General features: G+C 39.4%; 1 protein-coding gene across 6 annotated transcripts in view; it reads right to left on the bottom strand.

The window, feature by feature from the left end:
- The window catches only part of lingo2 (leucine rich repeat and Ig domain containing 2), a 240,796-nt gene that overhangs the window by 48,879 nt on the left and 167,256 nt on the right, over nt 1-24,661 (bottom strand). Inside the window, exon 5 of one of the 6 annotated variants that reach the window (XM_071204598.1) lies at nt 11,759-11,865. The exons of the other annotated variants lie outside the window; for them this stretch is intronic. The gene's annotated coding sequence lies outside the window, so the exon portion shown is untranslated. The remainder of the gene's footprint in view (nt 1-11,758; nt 11,866-24,661) is intronic. 6 annotated transcript variants of the gene reach the window in all.

Here is a 24,661-nt window from a genome sequence, read left to right as displayed (position 1 = left end):
CATTAAGGTTTAACTAACATGCATTTGACATTTAACACACAGCCCATGCTGGTCATCACGCACTGCTGTTGTGGAAATGGCTTAATGGCTGTCACTCTTTAACACACAGTATAAGAAATACATACATGAATGTGATAGCTATTTCTATCAAAACAAAACATACGGAAAACAGTTGGCAAGTATTGCACTTATTTGTTGTTCTTTGACTGACTTAGGACCTCAAACAAGAGTCATTTCTCTGGAAATGAGAAAAGTTTTCGATGGAAAGTTATTTAAAAGCAGTAGAGGTGTCACAAAGTTTTCCTGTCAATTGTGTATGGTGTACTGAACTGCTTCCTCATTGCCGAGGGGATGACATGGAGTGAATGGATACAAAGGTACGGGCAGCAGAATAAATAACAAGAACACACTTAACTACATTTAGAGCAGCAGAAAAGGGAAAACATGAATAATAATATCAAGGCCTCCGGGAAAATATTAAAAACACAAAACATATATATAAGTGTCACATTAAGAGAACAAAGTCTACACTATTCTTTCTTGTGCATTTATGCAATAACACCACAGGGAAAATACATTGTTTTGGCATCACAAAATGTATGCAGGATGACAACAGATGCCAGCAGGTACCACAAATTGCTTTGTGTGCTACGCCTCATCAAACAGGTTCAAAGAAGTGAAATGAGAATCTTAATGGTGGCGCCACTTTGAGCACATTTCACAGTTGAAGTTCTGGATAAACGTTAATTATGAATTCCTGTGGGAGTTACTTACTAATAGGACTGTTGTTGATGGACTGCTGAAAAAACAGATATAGCAATCTCAAAAGGATTGAATCTTAAACACAACTTTGAGGTAAACACTGCAACACAACCTTATTTGATTAGGTCAAAGCCCTTAGATGAATGAGCTAATGATTACACATGTTCCTACTGTATGACTGCAGAGGATCACAGGGCGCTCCTAAAAAAACTCTGGCCAGCAGGGAGCGTATACAGTACATCATGTGGATTTACTCTCAACCATCAACAATATAGATGCTGGATGGGGATCACATTTCACAGTTAGTAAGGATCCCCGATCCAGCAAGCCCTGCCAGGCATCAAGCAGCCAACGCAGAGAGGGGGACAGGGTGAAAGATGACATCCGCATCTCGGCCATACATCATTCAGAGGGCAGTTTTCCGATGGAGTGTGAAAAGTGGGAATGGAGACATTGGGATAGGGTGGTGTGAAGGTGTGTGTGGGTTGGTGAGGTTCTGCACTGTGCCTCCAGTGAAGAGCTGGGAACTTGCACAAGCCACTGCACTGATATATTTCCTATTGGGAAGATTACTATTCATTATTGAATACTGTATCAAACCAAGCGGCACGACACAGAACATTACCTTCAAAGGTCATGAAGATACGCCTGAGTTATTATTTTTGTTGGTTTACGGGTGTTTAGCGCATTGCATGGGGCTCAAGAAGCAAATTCGATCAAGCCAACTATAGACAAAGTATGTAACAATAAGCAGACTGAATCAGGAAAGTTATTTTGTATGATGTGGGAGCAATCATTACTTGTGTGCAGTCCCTGCATCTCAATGAGGATGAACAGTGCTGGGGCTAATTTAATTAAACATCTACAAAACAAACAAATAATACACATAGTTTAATGAAAATGTAACATTCCCGTGGTGCTTCTGCTCATCATCGCTTTTATCTACTCCATTCACCTCATAACGCCCTGGGATATTTTCACATTTTAGCAGTGAAAAATTATCATAGATTTTGGTCTATGAACATTCCTGAAATAAATGTTCCCTCTAAATGACTTAATGCTTCTAGTTCAGGAGCACATTTGCCCATGTTCCATTAGAAAGGCAGTGCAACACTACATGCTACTCAGAGGCAATACAATACAAACACTATTAAATGACAGCAAATGATTTACCCTGTTTACCACTTGGAAACCAGCTTCCACAAAACATGGAACACGTGTGAAGTTATTGGAAGTCAAAGAAAAAAGATTTTGCTTGGATCCAGCCTGTGATCCGAGAGTAGGAGAGAGCTGCAGTGACTTCCAGCTACAGCAATAGTAAGACTAACAAATCGCCTTCGACAAAAATCCTCCTGTGGTCTGAGAGGGAACACGACAGAGCGTTAATTACCAGGCCAACACTGGAGGACAAGGTAAAAGGCGTGTTACTGAAATACTAATACGTTTCCAATTTGAGTCCTTTGGCTTTGCCATCCTCTAAAGTGATCTCAAGGACTCCAGTTCCTTTCATAGCCACTGTCTGTTATTTCCAATTACCATGGCTCACATGACAGAAGGAAGTTTAGAAACCATTATTTCTAGGGAATGAATCCTTTGTGTGTTGTCCCTTGATGGAGGACACCCAGTCCGGTGTAAAGGATGTCAGAATTGAGGGACACAAACGTTAAAGCCCTTAACACTCCTAAACAGAGAATGACTTGTCTGCCAGCCATTTTGACTCCTCCATTCTGCATTTACCAGTTGGAGAACAACCTAGTTGGGTTTTCAAGAGGGATACTGTTTATGGTAGTCTTAGTAACGGTCTTATTACGCTACTTTGGACAGCAGCAGTATTCAGTTGGAAAATGTCGTACCCACATTTTCCTTACAAGGAAAACCAATACTGAAGTCAAGTCAGTGTTCTTAAGTATTCAGAGTTGTCAGGTAACTGTAAATCTGAGGTTAGGATCTTCAAGAAATGTAATGGAATTTCCGTCATTTCACAAGACTGCACACTGCACTGAACCCCAAACTGATAACATAAGTCAAAAGGAAACTCCTCAAGTGTTGGCAAGAAGCAAGTAGAAGGAAAGCAGAGAGGGATGGGAGATATTCTCAAAGACATTTGAAGATATAGCAATGTCTCTGAGGCAATCATTTGATGCTCTCATTCCGTGATGGCTGAGTGTCACTACTTTTGCGCTCCCATCACTCAAGTGCATCCAGCACTCCAAGAAATTGATTGTAGGAGGATAGGGTTGGAACAGTGCACACATACAAAAGTACACACCGAGCCCGAAATAAAGCCGTTACTCTCCGCGCACAAAGCAGTCTATGAAACTCTTGTCTGGAAAATGGATTTCTCATTGATGGTTGTTGTATTAGCTCAACACTGAAAATAAAGCTAGTCTATATTATCCCTTGAAATATTTGGAATGAATTACCTTTTCATATTTAAACACAAAACAACACAAACGGTGACAGAAAGCATGTCCAATACGGCACCAAGTCGAAGCTACAGTACAAGACGTGAAGGTACTAGGTTTTATCGAAAGTACTGCATCGATGGGATCTCGAGATGAAATGCTGCCCCATCGTCCAGGTGATTGGTGAGGAATTGTGTTTGAAGAACAGAGCCTTGTTGAACGAAGCTGCTCAGTCACTACGGTCCTGCCAAGCTAAAAAGAACTGAGACACCAGGTAATGTTAGCAGAGGTTGCAATGAGTTATGAGAGTTCAAGGTCTTTACAGTAACACTTTGTATTGGGCTAGGGTCAATAATAGTGTTATCATGAAGTGTTCAAGTAATCGTGGAAACATCAAGGTTTTTGGCAACAAATAAAAATAAATACAGTTGTTTAAATACAGTGTTCTTACAGCAAAATCAAATAGATATTAGAGAGTTTAGTATGATTAACAAATTATGAAATACCACACGGCAGAAGTAGGCAATGAGTGAATGTTAAAGTATATAGTACTTATTTTTGTGGTTATTTCCCATGTATCGAACTGGGTATTAAGAATTTGACTGGAATTGGTATTGACAACAAAATGTTGTGGAGGGTGACATTTCTTGACAGAACAGTTTCAATTACAGGCTGAAAGCTTTTAAGATACATTTGGCGAGGAATGTCAAATAGTCAACAACCCATTATTGAATGTTAGTCTGTGTGCATGTTTTTTAGATTGATATTGATACGTTTTTCATCAAAACTGAAAGCATAAATCTTCTTTCTTTAGACAGATTACGATATTGATTTGTACGTGATTACTTTCAGAGGGGCAGAGCCTTAACAGCTGTCATAGTATCTGCTCACATTACACGGCAGCTGAGCTCTGAGAATCTCTGGTGAGTATAACTCCATCATACCAGGTATAGAAACGGATTAGTTCAGCAGATTATTTGCCTCCCCTGAGCAAGTCCCCTATCATTGCAGGCACGGCTGTACTGTATGTTTTCCTCATCGAACATGAAACATTAAAGCATCCCTCTCGATAGAAAGGATTGAAGGTCAGTAGAGGTTTGGTGCTAATGAACATATTTCAATTAAAGTAGTTCGATCGTAGAATTGCTTCAAAAAATTAATTCCCCCAAAGCATTACACGAAAAATGGCTTTTGAATTCAGACTCAAACCCCGAAACCAGATGTGGTAACAATTGCTGAATGTCAGGATGTCACAATATAAGAACATTGAACATATTTTCTATTAAAAACGAGAGAATAAATTAAGACTTTGTAGCAATGTGTATTACTCTGAAAGAAAGTGTTACTGTAGTAAGTCGTAGCAGATGATAGAAAGACCTTTCTTCAGTGCAATATGTCTGACAGAGTCTGTTTGACAGTCTGTGCTGTGTGTTAGCTTTTGTTTCTTCTACCCATATTATACAAGAAAGCTCCGAACGATCGCATCCCAAGTGGTACACAGGTGTTTCATTGTGTCTACCTTTAAAAGTCTAATAACATCTTTCTTTATTTTGCAAATGTGAAATGTTTTCATCATACTTTTTGTCTTGGGATGTAATGCTGTGGCCCTGAGACATCTGATTATTCAGAAGACCTACAAAGCTTCCAATAAAAACCCTGGAAACGTATCATCATGTGTTTGTCTCTTTCTATCCTGGCTCACAGTATAACTCTCAGGCAGACGCGAGGACTGTGTTTGTATTGCACAGCAGTGGTCGATGATAACTATGATGATAATGGGACTCCGGCCAGTATCACATTACCAACAGCTGATGGCATAAAATGTGATTATCCTTCGCCATTTTTTGAATGGCAAATGATGGCAGTTCCAGTCCAGCTGTCTGTGTTATCATTAGCATGTAAAGCATTAAGCGTTGTGTTGGATGGCTCTATCATCCTTTTGTATTTTATAACGTTACAACACAGTCTGGTGCAGTTAAATATATGCCAGAATCATGTTAGTATTTTGGAAGAAAGCTGAGGGTCTTCTCTGCTTAATGAGACCATCCATAAATATTCATCCCAAGAACATACACGTTTTTAATAGACATCGTTCATTTAGGAATTACACATTAAAAGATGAGTTTTGATACCTGTGCTTAGTTTTTTATACATTGCAGTTATACAATTCCACCATACTTTTTCAAATTGAGTTGCATCTAGGAAGACATAAAGTCAAAAGGCTTCCTTAAACATTCATAAAAAAGGTCCCACAAATTATAGCTTTAGGAATTAAAAAAAATGATAGTGGATTATTACTTTTTCTACTGTTCCGTTAAATCCTTGAGCTAGTTTACTGTATCACCACCTGTGAATAGAATTGGTCTTTAATGAGTAGGAAAGGTCTAGAACTTAACCACACATATTTACAAAGACAGACATATCCTAGATCCAGTAGATGTGTCATATTTTAAATCAGGATAGCTTTTCTTTACGTTTATTTGTTGGGATAATGTGAGCATGTCATTCAGACGCCGGTTTCTATTACCATTTTAAGCAAGATGAACTGAAAAAAAATTGTTTGGAGAAAATGCTTGAATTCTGAAATGACGCTTGTGATGTGTTAATCATCTTCTGTAATGGAAACGTTTTCCCTCAGTGCACTGTAGGCTTCTGGCCAACATGGGGATTGTAAAACTCCCCAGACAAAGTCAAATAAAGCACCTCCCTTTCCCGAACAGCTTACACAAGGTCTTTGACACGGCATCTTTATCGGGCTCGCTTTGTCTTGTAAATCATTGCTGAACCATTGGACATTTATGAGAAGCCTCTGTTTTTGTTTTGAGGAATGGCAATGAACAGGGAAAGCATTGTGGATTATTGAAGTGACGCTCCCTAAATTGTTTGTCAATCCAGAAGGGTGTTTTGTTGCTTTGCTCTCTAAGGTGGTTCTCTTGTGCTTCCCCAGCATGATATCTACCCAACACTTGGCTGTGTGACATTGGACCCGCTGGATTTAAATATCTGTAAGATCTCCTTCAGGCGGGAGTGGAGAAACGGTTCGGGATGTGCATGTGAACAGTAATACACACAAGGTTATTTGACCGGGAACAAGAGCAATATGGATTATCTGTTCAACCCTATTTAATTAAAGCAAACCAAAAGGTTAATACCACTGTCAGTTGGAATTTGTGGAAATTGCAGAGACCAAGGGAAAAGGTACATGTTGTTATCGTACAGCAGCTGTGCTATGCAATTCCTCACCATCGTTGTGCTATAGGCTACATCGTGTGTGAAGTCTTATCTTGGAAACTCTGAGAGCTCTTAAGAAATTGCACGAGAACCGCTACTGCATCCTAGAGAGATGGGAAGGCAGAGATGGGCATCCGCCTACTTTGCATTCTGCACATGCTGGACGATTCAGGGCCTGTCAGGCAAAAGCTCTCTTCATCTGAGGTGCCTTTGAGAGCTCGGGAGAAAGAGATGCATGTGAGGAGTTCTGAAGGAGGGTGAACTTCACACTCGCCTAATCTCTATCTGGATCGGTCTGTCGTTCAGCGGAAGCACCAGCTAGCGGACCTGGCACTAATTCAATCATTGATTCTTGATTGGCAGGGGAGTGTGCTGTAGCCCTTGGGAAGCGAAAAAAGTCCCTTTTGCCCCGAAAGAAAGATAGGGGGAAAAGGCTGTCTCCCTTTTGACTGAACCAGACCGTAGAGGGCCATCTGTTGGAGCCAGAACTCAAAATAACCTAAAAGGCTAAAGGAAGAGCAAGACTGCATTACTTGTCAAAGTATTCAGAATTGGAAAACATTTACATAAACTAACAGATTCGCCCTATAACTTAACTGCAGCCTTTTTTTCTTCATCTTTAATGTGTCTTTTAAATTTAGTGAATTATTTAAAGCAAAATGCCAAGGCTTATTTTGCAAGTTAGTCATAGAAAAACCCCACCATGGCTTCCAGAATTTATGTTTGTACAAACACGCATGTATTATGCCAAGAACCTCTTGATTGCTGCCTGGATTATGTTTTGTTGGCAACATATTTAAGTCAAAATATGCACTTGGAACTTTTGGGAAGGTGGTTGGGTGCTTGATAGGCGTACAACACGTTTTTCCATTTCAATTATTTTATTTGATTTAGCAGATGTTCATTACAATGTTTCCACATTATGATAAAAAAAAAGAACAATTTAAGCTCTTACAAATTAGCAGTATGCAAATGTTATTTTTAGGAGAAAGGTTTGGATAAACAGAAATGAATGCTTAGTGTGTATACTGTAACACATGAACAGTTAGATACCAGACATTTACGAAACCAACAACACACGTTTAATGTGAAACCGTGACACTTTTAACAATGCCAACAATTCATAGAGAAATTGGAAGGAAACAGTGTCTGCCGGGGAAGATAAATACATTTCAAGTTTGCTCCTTGTTAAGGCAGACATGCTTTAAGCATTTTATATTCGCTAAAGTCTTGCCTAACACAGTTTCCAGAGGGATAATGATACCAAATAGCATCGATAATTCATTGCATTCCATATTTTGAGCACAAACTGTATATTCTCAATTCTTTAATCAAAAGAAAATGACAATAACAGCAGGTAACACTACATATACTTACATTAATGTTTTATTATTATTATTATTATACATTTCACCCAAATAAATACATGTCTGATATAACTTTCAGACAGTGTCTTTCATGCCTAACCAGGTAGCATAAAACATTAAATAGATACACATCCTAAATACTCACAGACAGAATTAAACCACATGGTTATCTCTTGCTCATTTGAATGACGCTTCTCCAGAGAGTGACAATATTATGGGAATAATTATTTCAGCTGTATGAATAATTAAACAAGTTATCCAACTTTTTTTCTCTCTCTCTCTCTCTCCCTTTTTTTTAATCTCATATTATCTGAATTATAAATCAGAGAGGGTGTCACACTGCTCCTACGCATCATGTGCTGTCTTTGATATTTGGGCTGATTGGTTGTACTTTCTTTCACAGTCTACCACTGAATGTGTTAGAAAATACATCAAGGTACAAAGTGGGTGTGAGGGTACACTTAAATAGAAGTGTCTGAGGTGAGGTGTTTAAGTGTACATATATTAACAGCATTATATATTGTATGTCTATATTCAACTTTAAAGGGGCCTTGTTATGCAGCTGTTCAGGTTCATAATGGTATTCTGTGCCTCATGCGTTATTCTTCTCATCCTGCCTGTGCTGCAGCACCTCTTTTCACCCTCTGTCTGAACCCAGAGCCCAGTCTGCTCTGATTGGTTAGTTGGCCGGTTCTATTGCGTCTACTGCTTAGAGATGTCCTGCCCCTAGGCTATCACGTACAATATGTTCGAGTGCTAGCCAAAAGAAACGCGAGTGTTACGTAGTGATGTCTCTATTTTATTGAAGTAAAGAAATGAGGGAGGCGTGTGGTGCAGTGGATTGTGCGTTGGTGTTCGGATCAGGGGGTCACAGGTTCAAACCTGTACTGGGTATGTAAGTCGCTTTGGATAAAAGCGTCTAACAAGTGATATCTAATAAAATGAGTCTCGGCATTTCAGGCAGGGGGAAGTTTGCGGGAGAAATTGCAATTTGTGTTATAGTATTTTATCTTTTAGTTTGTTTACGTTATGTATGGTTTTGATCTTCTGTGGTACTGCATGATTGAAAGATTCCAGAACACATGTCTTTACTGGGAATATATCGTAGATAGTATTGTACCGTACAACAAAATACATGTCAAATATGCGGTAGGGCTTGAAGGGCACACGATAATACAACAAGATCCTGTGCTGCAGGCTACCACTGCTCAAGGTCTTTTCTATGTTCCAAAAACATATTTAGCTCATGTCCACGAATGTTTCATGTGTAGGTCCTACTGTAGCCAAAAAAACTAATGTTTTTTTCTTTTAAACAACTCAACACACTGAGTGCTATGAGAAGGCTTGTTTTTCTTATCTGACACCACAGATCTATCCAGCTGAAATGTGTTATAAAGTTCAAAGGAAATCTCTGATAGATTTTGACATCACCAGAAGATGTTACCTATTTAGTAGTAGATATGCAACTTTTAACTTCACTAGTTTTATTGTGGGCTGATGGAGATTAAATGAAGACAACTTTTCTGAGGTTGCGTGTATTATTGTCCCCAAGACAACAATGCTTTTTTTTTTTTGACTTACGTCATGGCGGCGCCTTCAAACACATTATCTATGTTCCTGATACGGTGGAGACGGCAATATGCTCAGCATCCTGCGCCACCAATTGGGGAAATAAAACTGTTATATAGTGAAATGAGCAGGTGATTTTCTGTACAAAGCTGTTCCAACAAGTATATGACAATAACTAAATACAATATGACTATATGCCCTCTTCTAGGAGTACATGATTGTCTGAATGCGAGCAATAGAGATTGACTGAGCTTTTGTTGTGGTGAGAGGCTGGAAGAGAAAGAGTAACAGAAAAGGGTTTGACAGGAAGTGAATGAAAGAGAGTGGAGCTGCTCGGGCCAATTATTGTCCTGTGCTTTTGGGGAAGAGTGAACAATCAGTCGAAAACAGTTTGAAAGTTGCCCTATCAGTGATGCAGTGTGTCACCTCTATCAGGGTAGAGGGAGAAGAACTCCTGGCCCATAATGGGTTGCAATAATTAGTGATCAAATCCAGCATCAATACCCTGACTCTGGCCCGAAGAGAGAGACACTCATAAAGATTCATGTCAATGCGTTTGTAGTTTTACACCTACATGTAAAACGTTTTTGTATGGGTGCTCCGATAGAGTCAAAGCTAAAGAGGTGTGTCTGCTGGATCCTACTTGGATTTGAATTAGTAATTTGTCATTTTTTCAGAACATCAGTCTCATTAAAATACAAAATCGCACCCTTTTTGAAACTAATGCCGAATCTCCAAGCATGTCCATTCCTATTCCACCACTCACCAGTTGTTACAGCTCAATCAACCTACTTCATGTTCACAGGCTACAACAGTGCTGATACTAAGACTGGAGCAGCCACATTTATCAGTAATGGTGCTTCGGGTTACCGCTAAATAAACCCTCCTCCGAGCACTTTCACTTGTGATGAGGGAGGTTGGAACGACTCGCCTGGCTCACTCACACCGACATGAGAGTACAACTTGATCAGTATTCTCCATTGAGGCTCCTTTACAGAACACAGCATGCTGTCTTCTTCTTAAATAGGCTGAGGAGAAACACCAGGTGGCCACTGAACACATAGCTGCAGTAGAGTTCACTGCACATTAAAGTCTGATATTCTCAAACACGAAATTATTCGAATGTTCTCCATACAAAGATTAAAGGTTGTCTGAAAAATATTTACTGCGGTAATTGTCAGCTTTCCACACAAGAACCGCCTGTTTCTTCTGCCTGGAAGCTAATACCGAGAAACACAAATGCATTAAATATTAGATTCTCAAAGATATGCTCAACTCGTGGATGTATGCAGAATTCATTGCCAGTGTTGCATAATGCATTGAGCTTGTCTAGTTTAAGAAATGCAAATGGCCTCAAGTTGATGGAAACCTTCCTCAGACATGCTAAGAAATCTTTGTGATTCCTCAAATGTTATTGATGCAGCGAAAGACAGAGAGTGACGGATACAGGTAGGGGAGTGAAAGGCAAGGACAAAGGCATGAAAGAGTGAAATGAGTATGACGTTTGCACACCAGCTGCTACCGACTTTCATTCCCGCTATTATTAAATAAGGGATGACGGATGGTGTGTACCGCCATGTGTATCTTTGTAATGAGCTCAAAGGAGCCATTTTGCAGCGTAGTATCCCTTTCACGCAGGGTACCGGTCTTTCAGAAGCATCCATTGTTATGGTAACAAACTCCCAGTCGGACAAAACAAATAGGTGATCTATCTGAGCTCTAGGTTTTTTCAAGTCCACAAACTGTGAGTGTGGATTCGAATGCTTTTTTGGACAATTTGTTTTAGCTCTGGGAGGAAGTGATTGAAACAAAACAAAGCCTTTTAAACCTCCTATGCATGTTTGGTCACCTAAAACTACTTCTTCTTGCTTAAATGTATATATTTCTACTCAAACTAATACACCAGCTGTTTGGTGTTTGTTGTCTCATATATAAATCAATGCACCATTGCTTTCTACAGTGTAGTTCCACTGATCTTCCTTTGTTAGAAACTATAAGGCATCTGTATCGATCAAAGGACATTATCCATTATAGGATTTCTTTCCAATGTCTGCAGGCAGTGCAAAGGCTCTCTGTCAATAACTTTTATAACAGGAAGTGAGCTTCAAGTTGTATTTGTATCAATATGTGTGGAAAAACATTATGGGGTGCATTATTTAGAGATCAATAGCTTTCAACTTTTATCCCCAACCAGATTCACAGACAGTGCAGATTGTTCGCGGTAACTGAGTGGATAGCGGAATGTATTATGGAAAATGATTTCTTCATAACAAATGGGCTTAAGTATGATAGTAAAACAGAGTAGAACATAAACTGAATTTCTCCAGCAACCCCTGAAAACAGTGCTTGATATGATGAGTTGATAGCTGCCTCAACATTTAGCAGGAACCCCCCAGATGTTTCACTTTTCGATTTCCCACTTACTGGACAATTGAGGAGGAATGACGGGATGCGACAGACATCCCTTTAAGACAGGGTGGCACTTCTTTCCTTTAAACCTCCGCCACAGCTCCCCGTAGACTCTTATCCTCCTGGAGAAAAAGGTTCAAACAACTGAATCGATAGCAATTTAGGCCAACACTCTTGTCACTTCCTCCTCCTTCTTCATCTCCCACCACCCGGACTGCATCCTGGGAGACAAGTTGCTGTGCGACATTGCTCTGATAGGATAACAAAGAATGCCCAGGACAAATGGCTCTTTGGTGAGAATTTATGCGACTCTGATCAGACATGTCGCTGATAAACATGTTTAATAGCACTAAGTCTTAGAGGATGCCCGGCCTCTGTACTCACAGGCATTGCTTTAAAGGGCGCAGTGAAGCATATACAGTTCTTTGTAATCCAACCTGTGGAGATATGTGCCCAATAATAACAGTAATGATGATTAATGATGACTTCCTTACCCATGTATTTGATCGACTAGCCAACGCTTTGGAAAATGGCATTCACATGCACAGCAAAGAAGCACATCTAATAGTAAATGTTACAATTTGAATTGAACAGGTGAAATACCCTCTTTCCTTATTCCTAGCATGAAAGATGTATTTGATTCATACAGCCATTCCATTGGAAGCCTAATGCATTAAAAAGAAAGTTTAATTTAGGTAATGTATACACCATTATATCAGACAGGAGAAACTGCAGCCAAAGGAAATATTTCAGACATAAGCTGGCAGACTCAGCAAAATATAAGGTTGGTAGAATTTTTTAATCAGACAATACAATTATGGATATAACTGTCCTTCCTGGATGTTATTTTTTGTACCAAAAAGTTGTTTCTACTACCTGTTTTCTCCCCTATGTGCCATATTTGCCACAAAAATCTTGATCCGCCCAATGTTGTCGGGGCTTAAAACAATACATATTTCATTACAATTCTACCATGTTGTAACACAATGTCAACCTGATCCAACTTCCTTGCTGACCAATGCTGATATCTAAATGTCATTGTTGAACCTGCCATTCTGTCTTACAGTGCAGAAATTCCACGGCCCACCTCCTAATCCATCACCACTATTATCTCGGAGTGTCCTGTGAGAATTAGCTGAGAATGACGTGCCATAATTCACCTGCCGTCAGTCCTCCATTACCACTATCTCCTCTCCAGGGATCCTGAGCTGCTTACTCCTCTACCAATTTAATGGGCTCCATTTTACAGAGAAGGTATATTTTAAGGTATCACAACAGCTTTTTCTAAATTATAGGTTTATAATAAATATGGTTTTCCTCCTCAAGTATTTGTTTCTAATTTGTAGTGCTTAATACAAGCCTGATACTTCTGTCACTATTGATTGATTGATTGATGAAATTATAACGGCTTAAATACATCATAGCTCAATGACTGAAAAACCGTTTGCTGCAGGTGCCGGATCAAATAGAAACCCAGAGTATGCACATCACATATGATTGAATTAAATCTTAACAGCAGCAGCAGAGGTTACACAATGAAAAAGCCTACCATAGCTGTTTGACATATTACCTGTGACACTATTGCCCTTTGTGATGGCTTATCCTCTAACAATTCTTGGCAGAACATATGATTACCATTAGCACATACCTTTTCATTAAAGAGGTGTTTAATAAACCAGTAGACATTAGGGCTGTGCATCTTCACTGGTCTCACGATTCGATTCGATTACGATTATCCTGTCAACGATTCGATTCGGTTCGATATCCCGGTGCATCCCGGTGCATCTCGATTCATACCAATGCGTTGCATCCTCAATTTTCTATATTACTGCACATGGCTTATTTTTCATCAATGCATACATGCAGTCAATACATATGAACTCTCTTTTTATTATTTAGAAAGTGCTTCAGAAATCAATAACATAAATGTCTTGACATTAATTTATAAACCAAAATAAATGAATTGTATAGGTCTAGCCTCCGTGTGTGAAGTTGTTCCATCCTCAAAAACAAAAAGCTAATGCTTCTGCAGTCTAGCTGCAGCTTCTAGCCACGGCCTTCTGTTAAGAAAGGACACTGAATGTCCTGAATGAGGCATCACACACAGGACGTGAGTCTGAACACAGCAGACAACAGGAGTATTTACAACAGCATATACAAACTAAAATACTGCATGTGGGTGCACACTTACATTCTCTGTTTTACTGTTACATAAATCCAATGAATGAAAGATAAAATTAGCTTCATTATATCTCAGTGATTAAGTGAATAATAAAGTTTCTATCGGGTCACTATAAGCATGTCACTCATTATTTTCAGGGAGGGGGCGGGGCTTGGAGGAACGGAGAGGAGACGGTGATCGCGGAAGCTTTTTTCCTCCTGCCTTCACAAACTTTACACACGTATATATCATCTGAAAATTGCTAGAGGACATTCATACTCTGCAATCCAAGACTTAATTAAATACACCAAAAACCTGACATGATTGTAACGCGATTATTTTTGAAAAACATAAATCCCTGTCTGTGTCTCTGAGCCGCAGCAACACGGAGTGATTCAGAGCGGGTCCTTCTGCTGTGGGTTCTGGACTGGTGTTCTTGTGTTGGTGGATAAAGCAGACTGCTCCGTGTTCGGTGTTGCTGTGCCGCTGTCACGTATGTTCCCTGATCTCTGCGTCACCGACCGATTTGATATTAAAGTGACAGAAAAAACGTTATAGTAAAGCCGCGGCCGGAAAATCAGGAAGCAACGTTACTACTCTATAACCGATTATCTTCCGTCACTGCATCGAGACCGAATCGTCCACGTCCGCATCGCAATGCATCGTAGAAACGATTATTTTCAACACCCCTAGTAGACATGCATAGATTCATCTATAAAGTTTTCAGATGGGTATCCCATTACAACTATTTGTATTCTGTTCTCTTATTGTTAGTTATGTTTAGTTAAATATTTATGTAACTTGACAATCATCATAAAATGGATCTCAAATCTAAGATTATCCTTTTTTCCGAAGCCTGCAAAAAATGGTGGGTCGTGTGGACTGGCTTGTTTAAATCAAATTGATAGCTTCTACCCTTTTAAAAAAGAATATTATTTAGCTGCTATGTCTTAAAGGTCACCATCAATGATGCGAGCTGTCACTTTGGGTTTTTTCCAACGGATGATATGCGGCTTATATTATAGCGTCGAGAGACTACTAGGAAATAGCAGTAAATAAGTCGTTTTTAAGGTGAAATTGAGTCCAAGACAAAGTGGTCTGCTCTTTGGTAGCATTTGGTTGACAGACAGAAAAGATGGGTAATTTGAAGTTTATTGTGATTACATTATCCAGCTGCAACATCCTCTGTACCTGTCATGGGAGCAGGCAATGTGTAAAGCGCCTTGTGTAACTTAAAAAACATTCATAAATTACACTGGAATAATACAAGTAATAATGTAATGTAATATTAATGGTGATAAAAGTAATAGAATATACACTAGCTCATGCATTTTGTAGCAAGTTTCGTCTTGTAATTAAATTAATCACGGCAGTAATAACAGCTTTCAGAGATCCCCCTTTGATAACACAGCATAACATAAATAATTGTAGGCAAAATATATCTAAAACAAAGTGAAAATAATGTTTAAGACATGTTCGGTTAAGGCTTCATTCTGAAGAGCATGGGGATCCATTCTAAAGTGCATTCAAAGACGAGGAAGCCCACGAAGAAAAAGGCAATCAAATATTGAAGACTCTCCTGGGCACTGGCACGCAACAGCCCTGTTAACCTGACCCAACTCCTCGGCTGTCGCCAAATGCAGCTCCACTGCACTGAAATATTAACGGCCTGCAATCTGTGACACACGTGGCCACTGAAAAGCCTTAGTGGGGCCTCACAATTGATCCACATGTGATGGAAATGTAGACATCCAGACGTGGGCTTTCCATGCTATTGGTATATTTATTTTATAAACTATTATTCTTTTCTAATGCATAAAACACACATGGCATACGGTCCTTTGCATACTGTGTACCATAAGCACTACATGCAGTACTGTGTGTATTTAACTTACGCATAATGTGCTTTATACACACAGATTACCGATTGTGTTGTTTGCAATAAATAATCAATAAGACATTTTGCATAATTTAAATACTGCAGAATAACTTGTGTGTACATATATAATTTTTTCGAAGAATGTCTGCATCTGGATCCTTTATTCTACTCAACAGTTATTTCAAAGTATTAGAATAATTTAACAAAAGGGTTGGGGTATTATGTTCAGATTAGGATGGCAATTGGAGAAAATATGGATATAAAAGGAACATTAAATGGATGATAAAATAGTGTAAGGACTAATATTAACATATATTCTCGATACAAGTAGACCAGTTTTAGAACCTTGTGGCACTCCAGTACTGGTAGTAAAATGATTTAACACCTGTAATGTTCTACCTGTTAGGGAGCAGTTTAAAGAGACATTCTGTCAGCTTTGAGACGCACTTTTCTGAGGAGGATTTATGAGCTATGGTATTGAATGAGGATTTTCTTTAAAGAGGACAAGATGGAACCCTCCTTTCATTGTAAAGCTCCTCTCACTTTTTCCTAAAAACCTACAAACATTTATAATTATACTTTTAAACTTCATTCTGATTTGTTCAGAGCATTACAAACCATTGTGTGCTGCACTGTAATAAAATACAGAAAGGCCACACATCAGCCAAAACAATGAACAGAAAGTGATCATCGTCTCTCTGGAGTCTCCTCACTATTGTATTCTTAACCTTCTAATATCATGCTACTTGTCACAGGTCTAACTATGACGTATTGAGAGTGTTAGTCGTGTATTGTGATTTCTTTAAAACAACTTTACTGAGATAAATACAAACTAAAGTTATTACTGTATTAATTCTGGGTTGCTGAAGCAGGGCCTCTCTGTCTCCCTAACCCACTTCATGCTCCAGTAACAGCTATGGCTTTGGGCTGAACAGATGATGAAGTTGTTGCTGCTTTCATCTGATCACAGCCCATGGACGCGGGAAGGGGGGGTGCTGCATCAGCGAGGCTCCCCCCCCCCCAGCGCATCAAAGTTTCGCCACTTAAAATCAGGGCTGATTTTACGGCAAACGTCAGGCCTTTTACTTATATGGCTAGTATAGATATGTTCACTTGAAATGTATATGTATTTGTGTGTTTAAAAGCAATCAAAAACATCCTTGTATATGCCAATTTATTTTAAACTTTCCTACACAAGCAACCGTGGCTCTGGCTGTTGGCTCCATGATACGACTCGGGAATGAGTCAGCCAGAAATCTCTAAGCGATGAATTAGGTGTCTTTTGGTTTAAATAAAAGCTGTTCATTTTTAATGATGATCTTATTCTACAATATTGTCGTATGTATAACATTTTTTTAAAAAGGTTTGGCATGTTTTATGCACAATGTTATCGCATTGGTTTTTATAAAACATTAGGATAATTTAAATTGCTAAATTTAAAACCTGGTACTTACCCAACCAACGAATAACTGAATAGTCGATTATTCGGGTTCAGCCCTAATCAAAATAAATCTTAAAAAGAGGCAGGGTCATACATCATTTGGGTGATAGTTCAGTTAACACTGATGGTTTCACTTTATCTCCGGACAGGAAATTAATGCGATGCCTCTAGGTGATTTAATGGAGAGGAAAATGTCAAGATGAGAACATGGAGAAGACTTCCTCTGCAGCTTTTTTTTTTCTTTAGCTTGCACTGAGCAAGGCTGACAAGATGATACCAGACTGGACTCCGAACAACAAGGGCTCCTGTTAGCGGACTGCTCTCTGACTCATCCTCTGCAGCTCTAACAAGCCGTTTGCAGAGGGACACGTCTTTGTTCAAAGCCAGACAACATTCACTGTCTTTATCTTCCCTCTTCTCTTTGTGTCCCTCGTCCATGCCCACTCACATGTTACAACTACAGATATGCATAAAGAACAGAGATACATGTGAAATGCATCACTTGAGATTAGTAATGCTTCCTGTCTCTCTCTTTTTATGTATGTGTCATTGTTCAGCCTACTTCTTTTTCTCTTGCTGTCTACACTAAAGCCTATGACTGTTTATTATCCACACCATCTATTAAGAGAACTAACTTTTGTGAGTGAATGCTAACGGTAATATACAGTATGTCTCAATTGACTGAAAATCACACTTTTTAAAGCGTACTACTTGATGCAATTGCAATATGAATACTGAGTATACAATGGCTCTTGTAATGGTGGGGGAGCTCCATTTGCTTGGTTTCTAGCTTGGTGTTACTTGGCATCCCACTGGGGGATGGACATCACCCCGTCAGCCACAGTAACTGGTAATCGGTTTTTACACTTCCATTTTGACTGGACAGACAAATTACCATAGTTTGCATTCATAAAACAAGTGGACGTCTGATAATCCTGTAAACAATGCACTTAATCCTGCGAAATACACAAAGATAAACAACAAGCGGTCGCAGTGACACAACACGAGGTCAAGTCGTGCTTCTTTTCTCATTTATCCATTTTCTTTTTCTCCCCTTTTAAATACAGTTTGAGACACTATTGCCAAAAGCCTTCATTTTCAGGGGAAAGGGATTTGACTCGACAGTGCCAAAAAGCCTCATTATTTTTGTCCTATTTGTCACAAGGAGCAAAAGCCATATTTGCAAGCATTGTTTAATCTCTTACCAGAGGTCAGATTTTACTAACAGGTCAAACATACAAGAGGGAACGAGTCGCTCTACAGTATGCAAATGAGATAGAGTAATTATCCGCCATACACGTTTGTAATGGTTCCCTGTGCAGCTGACAGAATGAGATTGTCGAGCAACTGGCGAACATTGATTATTTCCCAATAAATCACTGTGTAATGACAGAGTGATGAGGGTCAGAATGTAATCAGCTGCTCTGCATTATAAACCAACAGCAGTCAAGATACATTGATGTTTACTTCAAAACAACTGAGCAGGTTAATTTTTCTCAAGCCTTTCAATGTCTGCTTTTAAAATACGTACTCAATTCACCAACAGCCAGTGTAGACATTGGAATACTGACTTGAATATCTTGTTACTACATTTTCAGGTTCAGTGAGAACACCTCTCATGAGCACAAACCTAAAATCCAGATAATGCATTTTAGCCGTGGGCATTCCTGAAGATGTGCATGAAATCAGATAAGAGCATTTCAAGTGATGCTCACTTACTTCTGTTACTCACTTACATGCAATGTCTTTTACCAATGAAACCAAATCCATCCACTTTGACGGGAATCACTCAAGACTTTACTGAATCATTGAAATGTATACATGTCAGGCTAGTGGTTTACAGACAATAATTATTCCTTAATCAATACAGCAGGACATGAAACATGTTTGTTTTTATCCTTCCCTTTCCCTTACCTACAATGTGATGGGATTTCTCTTTACAATGAATGGAAATGTCTAGCTTGGAACATTCCCCTGCACTTTACAACCCGTTTCCCCACATATCAATGTACGCCATAGCTCGGGCTGTCACGGGGGTAATGAACAGCAGCAATGAATAGCAAGAGAAGTAAGATAAATAAAATAAATTATTGCTTTGGCACTGGCGTTGCACAAACTACTTTAACTGGCACACACGTCTTTCTGCTGTCAGCACAATATCTGAGCGAGTGAGCAGGTAGGCCGCATGATCAAGATATTAATCATCAGGTTGGACGTTAAAGCAAGTCGGAGCCCTCTCTCTGCGTGAATTCCTCGGACACCTCAATGCTCATCTTGAAATGCAATTTCTATTTGTTCAATTATTACATTTATCTCAGAGTAATTGCTTTGAAACCCCCCCCTGCATTCAATTAAATGCAATTCGAGCAAAAGCACATTGCCGTATAAACAGCATTATCTTTACAATGTTCCACAGAAACACACTTCATCAGCTGCGATGTTTCATGGGGTGCTCGCATGTGAAATGGAGGCGTCTCAGATTTCATGCTGCATCATTGCCTTTCTTAACAAGCTTTAGAAGTACAAACAACCTTTATCCGGTCAAAATAAATCAGTTACAATTCTGCAATCAGGCATGAATATATTGTAATTTTGTTAACAATTCACAAATTCACTTTCAGAAAAATGCAATGTTGCTAGCAGGTTTGGTCAGTGGAGTGTGATAGAGAGCCATTTTGGTTGACAAATCTTGATCAATTTTTAACTTTGGTAATTCAACAAGACCTCCAGGAGTCTATCCAATAACCCTACATTGCTGGTGTGTTTGCTAAGTAAGCCTCCCTCTTGTAATTGTGAATAAATAGACTGAAGGTAATAGAGCTATGCTCTCGCAGTCAATGCAGTTCTCCGGCTAACACAGCATGACTTTTTTTGCGTTTTATACTTAGAGAGCTGCTCAGGGGTGTGTTGTTCTTTGAATGAACATTGTGTTAATCTGTATTATAATGAATCCCTTCTCATCCATTTGTATGAAAATACAATGTGGTATCCAACCAGGAGAAATAAGTTTGGATTGCCTCAGATCGAGCATCCCTCTAACACAACTGACATCATCATGTAGCATTGTGTGTCTGTTTTGAGCACAATTGTTGGACACAATATAAGGCTCTTTAGTTGTGTTATTGCATGTTCTACCTGTGTTGGCTAGTATGGGTGGTTGAAAAATCTACTCATGTAATATTCTAAGATTACAATACTATTGACCTGCATTCATTCATTATGCTTGTTTCTTTCCATGAAAAAATAAAACTAATAGCTATTATTGCTCACCATCAGATATAAATACTATACAATTACCTGGTAATGTAGTATTTGTCTATGCCGAGCAATTTGTCAAGAACATAAATCTACCAATTAAGACTTAATATGATAGGGAACCACTAAATTAAGCAGCTGGAGTCTGATGGTTTTCGTTTCAAAGTGGATTTTTTGTTCAATTTGTTTTGATTATTGAGTTTGGACATCTGTTTCTCCTCTAGAAAAAACACATGGAAACACTATCAAGGATACATTTAAGCTGTAATGCAGGATTACATAACTCTTTGAAATGAAGCTGTCTAATTGCTTACTAAATGTCCTTGTGATCAAAATAGGACGAAAACGGCATACAGATATCATTTTGAAACAAGTCCCACGGGCAAAAGCCTTGGATTACATTGAGTTCCTTGTATTTATAGTTTCTTTATGCTACTGCTTTAGTAGTAAGCTTAGCCTTCATCTGCCAGCTGACAAGCAGCCAAACAACACAAATCACTGATCTGGACAAGATGTTTAATGTCATGCACTAATTTGCTCACAGTGATGTGTCATGAATGCTACTTGGAGTTTGAACTTAGTCCAGTTTGTTAATTACATGCTTAATCATATCATACATCACTTGCATCAAAGTATGTGAGTGAGAAAAGGAAACAAGGTCTGTAGGGACATAGCTAACAAGTAAGTGATAGTTAATCAGAATCGGGGATTAGGGTTAGGATCAGAAACAGGTTTATTACCAGGTAGGTTGACACGTACGAGGAATTTGACTTGATGTCATGGTGCATACATACAAGTAAAACAACACATTTAAAATACAGATAGAACTATTTTAAGAAAGATATAATAACATTAAAAAATATAAAAAATATGTGAAATATAACAGTATTTACATAACAATAGAATGGAATAAAATATGGAATAGTTAAACGTTAGGGGAATAGTTAACCCTAACCCTAGACAAAAAGGCACTCTTTGCTGGAGTCAGACAAGGGCAAACCTGCTGCTTAATAAACACATGTTAGCCACATCTTGCCAATGTCTACAAGTTTGCATGATGTTTGACCCAAGCACAAATTGAGCCACTAAGCACCCCAGCAGAGAAACGTCTTGGCAGCATTTGCGCATTAAAAAAAGAGCTGTGCACACAATGGCTCAGGCCTGCAGTTTCCTCCCTAGAGGTGAACATAACTTTTAATCTAATCAAAATAAGAATGGGAAAGACAAGTTGAAAGATAAGGGTGCCCCATGAGTCGGTTGCCTGGCACCACTGCTATTCATCTTTCGCAGTATCAACTCAAGTTAGTTATTAAGACCTTGAGGGTGACAAGGGTGCAACCAGCTATGGTTTACCAAGTGACAGCATTAAGTAGAGGCTTGGTTTGACAGCTGCAGTTTTGCCAAGACTGACAACATAATCTCAACAGCAGGAATGACAAAAGCAGGAGGGGGCAATCCATCTCTCTGGGTTTTACATTTTCGTGATGGAGTGGAGTACAACAAAAACATAAACAACCAAAATGGCAAAGAGAAAACAGAAGGCACCTGTCCTCTTAATATATTTCTGGGGCAACTATTGGGTGAAAAAAAAAATCTCCCGTGTAACCAGCCCTTTTTTTCAAATGTCATAGTTTTAAGTAGAAAATAGAAATGATGTGCTTATTTTGTATTGTACCACATAGGGTCGGGGTAGATTGGAAGTTAGACTGATTTTTCTTTCCCTCCTGGGGGGTATACTACGAAGCAGGATTTTCGCTTAGCCGGCTAAATTCAGGGAAAACTCCGGCTTTCCGGTTCTATGAAGCTGGTTCTCTTTTTAGCAGGCTAGATCTCCATGGTAACTTATGCTTAGCGGCTAACCTGGTCGGGACCAGGTTAGGTTGCAGGCTAAGAGCTCAACTCAGTGAAAGCACCGCCTGCTGACCAATCAGAGCTCAGTGTGCGGAGTTTAAAGCGATCAAGTCATATTACAGGAGAAAGGAAATACAGAAAAGCTGCCGTTGCAGGAAAGACGGCCGGCAAAAATCACCCACACTGTGAACGTGAACATTAATAGAATATCACCTCCCATCTTCAGAGCAATCTGACTATTATAACATTAGCGTTAAGAAAGCTTACTTAAATATCTGCCACGACATAAGTAACCGGATCAGAGTAACATTAAGTACAGTCCGCGGCATATCACTTCATAACAGGCCCGGTTCCAGAACAAAATGACTAAGGGTGCATCTGAGATTAGAGAGGGTGCAGTGGTAAAGTGCTATTTTTATAAGTGGGGAGTGTACCTAACACCCTCTATGGGGGTCCTCACCTCCTCTGGGGGGGGTCCGGGGGCATGCTCCCCCGGGAAGATTTTTTTTTAAATATTGAAGTTAAAACCATCAATCTGGTGCACTTTGAGAGCAACATTAAGAGATCTATGGATCTATGTGCTCTTTGCTTGATTATGCCTTCCCAGTCCCTTATCACGTAGCCTATAAGAGCATGGTGCCAGGTGTTGTAGCCAGTTGTGGTGAAGGCATCTGACTTACTTGAACCGAAATGTCTACATGCATAGCAGAAGATGGCATCTTTTTTACATGAATATTCCAGCCAATCTCTGTTTTGAAACCATGAGCTGCAAAATGAGCGCCTCACCCCACTGTACAGGCGAGTTGGGTACTTTTTTAAATATACCTGGGCAGGCTCTGTTTTGCAGAGGTCCTCTGGCACTTGCGGGCCACCGAGGGGTGGCGGGCGGTGTTTGGTGCAACGAAGACGGCTGTGGCTGCTCCGCCTCTGTGGGCGAGGCGGGAAAAGCCGGCGAGTCGGGCAGGAGGACGTTAGTGTCCACGACAGTAACGTAATGTCCCCATGATCTGAACTGTTATTACCTGCAGTAGATGCAGTGTATGCTGGCGATTAGGGCTGGTTGTTTTAACCATTTTCTGATCCATCATTGACTGCTGTGTAAGCACCTTGCAGATGATGAATGTGCAGCGGCACAGGTCACACGCACCTGACATAATAACGTTACTTACCGTTTAAATTGATCAAATAAATGCAGCAGACAATGCTATTCAACCACAATTACAATTTATTTTATTTCAACTAAATTATTCTTCTTATTATTATTATTACTACTATTGTTAGTAATAGTAGGCAAAATGTAATATTTTTCACTTTTCATTTTATTTTTTTAACTTTTCATTTTTCAAATGAGGGTGCATAACGACTCAACTGAGGGTGCAATGCACCCTTATGCACCCCCGTAGAACCGGGCCTGCTTCATAATGTATCATATATTTCCTTATCTGAGTCAGCTGAGCCGTATCTGGCCGTGCAACACTCACAGTGTCACACTGTATGCAGAAGTATTATTTTAAGCAACACATTAAGTTGACGAAACACTCTAGTCAAATGTAATTAAAGTCAGAACGTGTTTTAGACGGGGCAGTGATATCATAAACCTGTTAATGTACGCATTCAAACACTTGTTCTGTTACCAGCTGTATTCACCTTGCAGGTGCAGCTCTGTGGCTTTTATCCTGGATAAAGTGTTTAAGTCATGGATATTTAATTTAACTTCTTCATAGCCTATGTCTAATATTAAAGTTCACTTTTCATTCAGGAAGTATGACGCTGCGCTGTCAGTACGCTTCTCCATGTTTGTGATTGGTCGAATGCTCCAAATACCACCCCTTTCATGTGAACGCGCACCTAACTAGATAGGACACGGCTGGCTTGAGCGATCCACTTGATAACCCGTGTCGTAGGACCGTTTAGCGAGAGCGCGTATGTTTTGGATTAGGCCAACCGGCTAACTCAAACATATCCAGGTTAGGTTGAACCAGCTTCGTAGTATAGGCCCCTGATCTCATACCAGTAAAAAACAAACAAACACTGATGTCATCATTTTATTTTTTCTTGTGACCTGTCTTTATTTGAGTTATTTATGCCTGAAGAGCCGACCAGGTCCAAAGTAAGTCGAAGAACTTTACCATGCATTAATTGTACATGCAGGATATAAACAAATGTGTTTTCGCTAGAGGAAAGATGAATGTGTAGATGCGGCCTTGTTAAAAACCGTGTGGTTTTAACCCTAGCAGTGCCTGCATGACTTAACACGCAAGTACTGTACAAAGCAATATATCATGTATATGTTGCATCTCGCTCAGCATACAAGAGTTAATCACCGTGCAC

This window comes from Pseudochaenichthys georgianus, chromosome 10 (genome assembly GCF_902827115.2).
Source record: "Pseudochaenichthys georgianus chromosome 10, fPseGeo1.2, whole genome shotgun sequence".
In the NCBI taxonomy this organism is placed as follows: domain Eukaryota; kingdom Metazoa; phylum Chordata; class Actinopteri; order Perciformes; family Channichthyidae; genus Pseudochaenichthys; species Pseudochaenichthys georgianus.
Note: the sequence above shows the minus strand (reverse complement) of the source record. Positions and strands in the feature narration are given on the sequence as shown.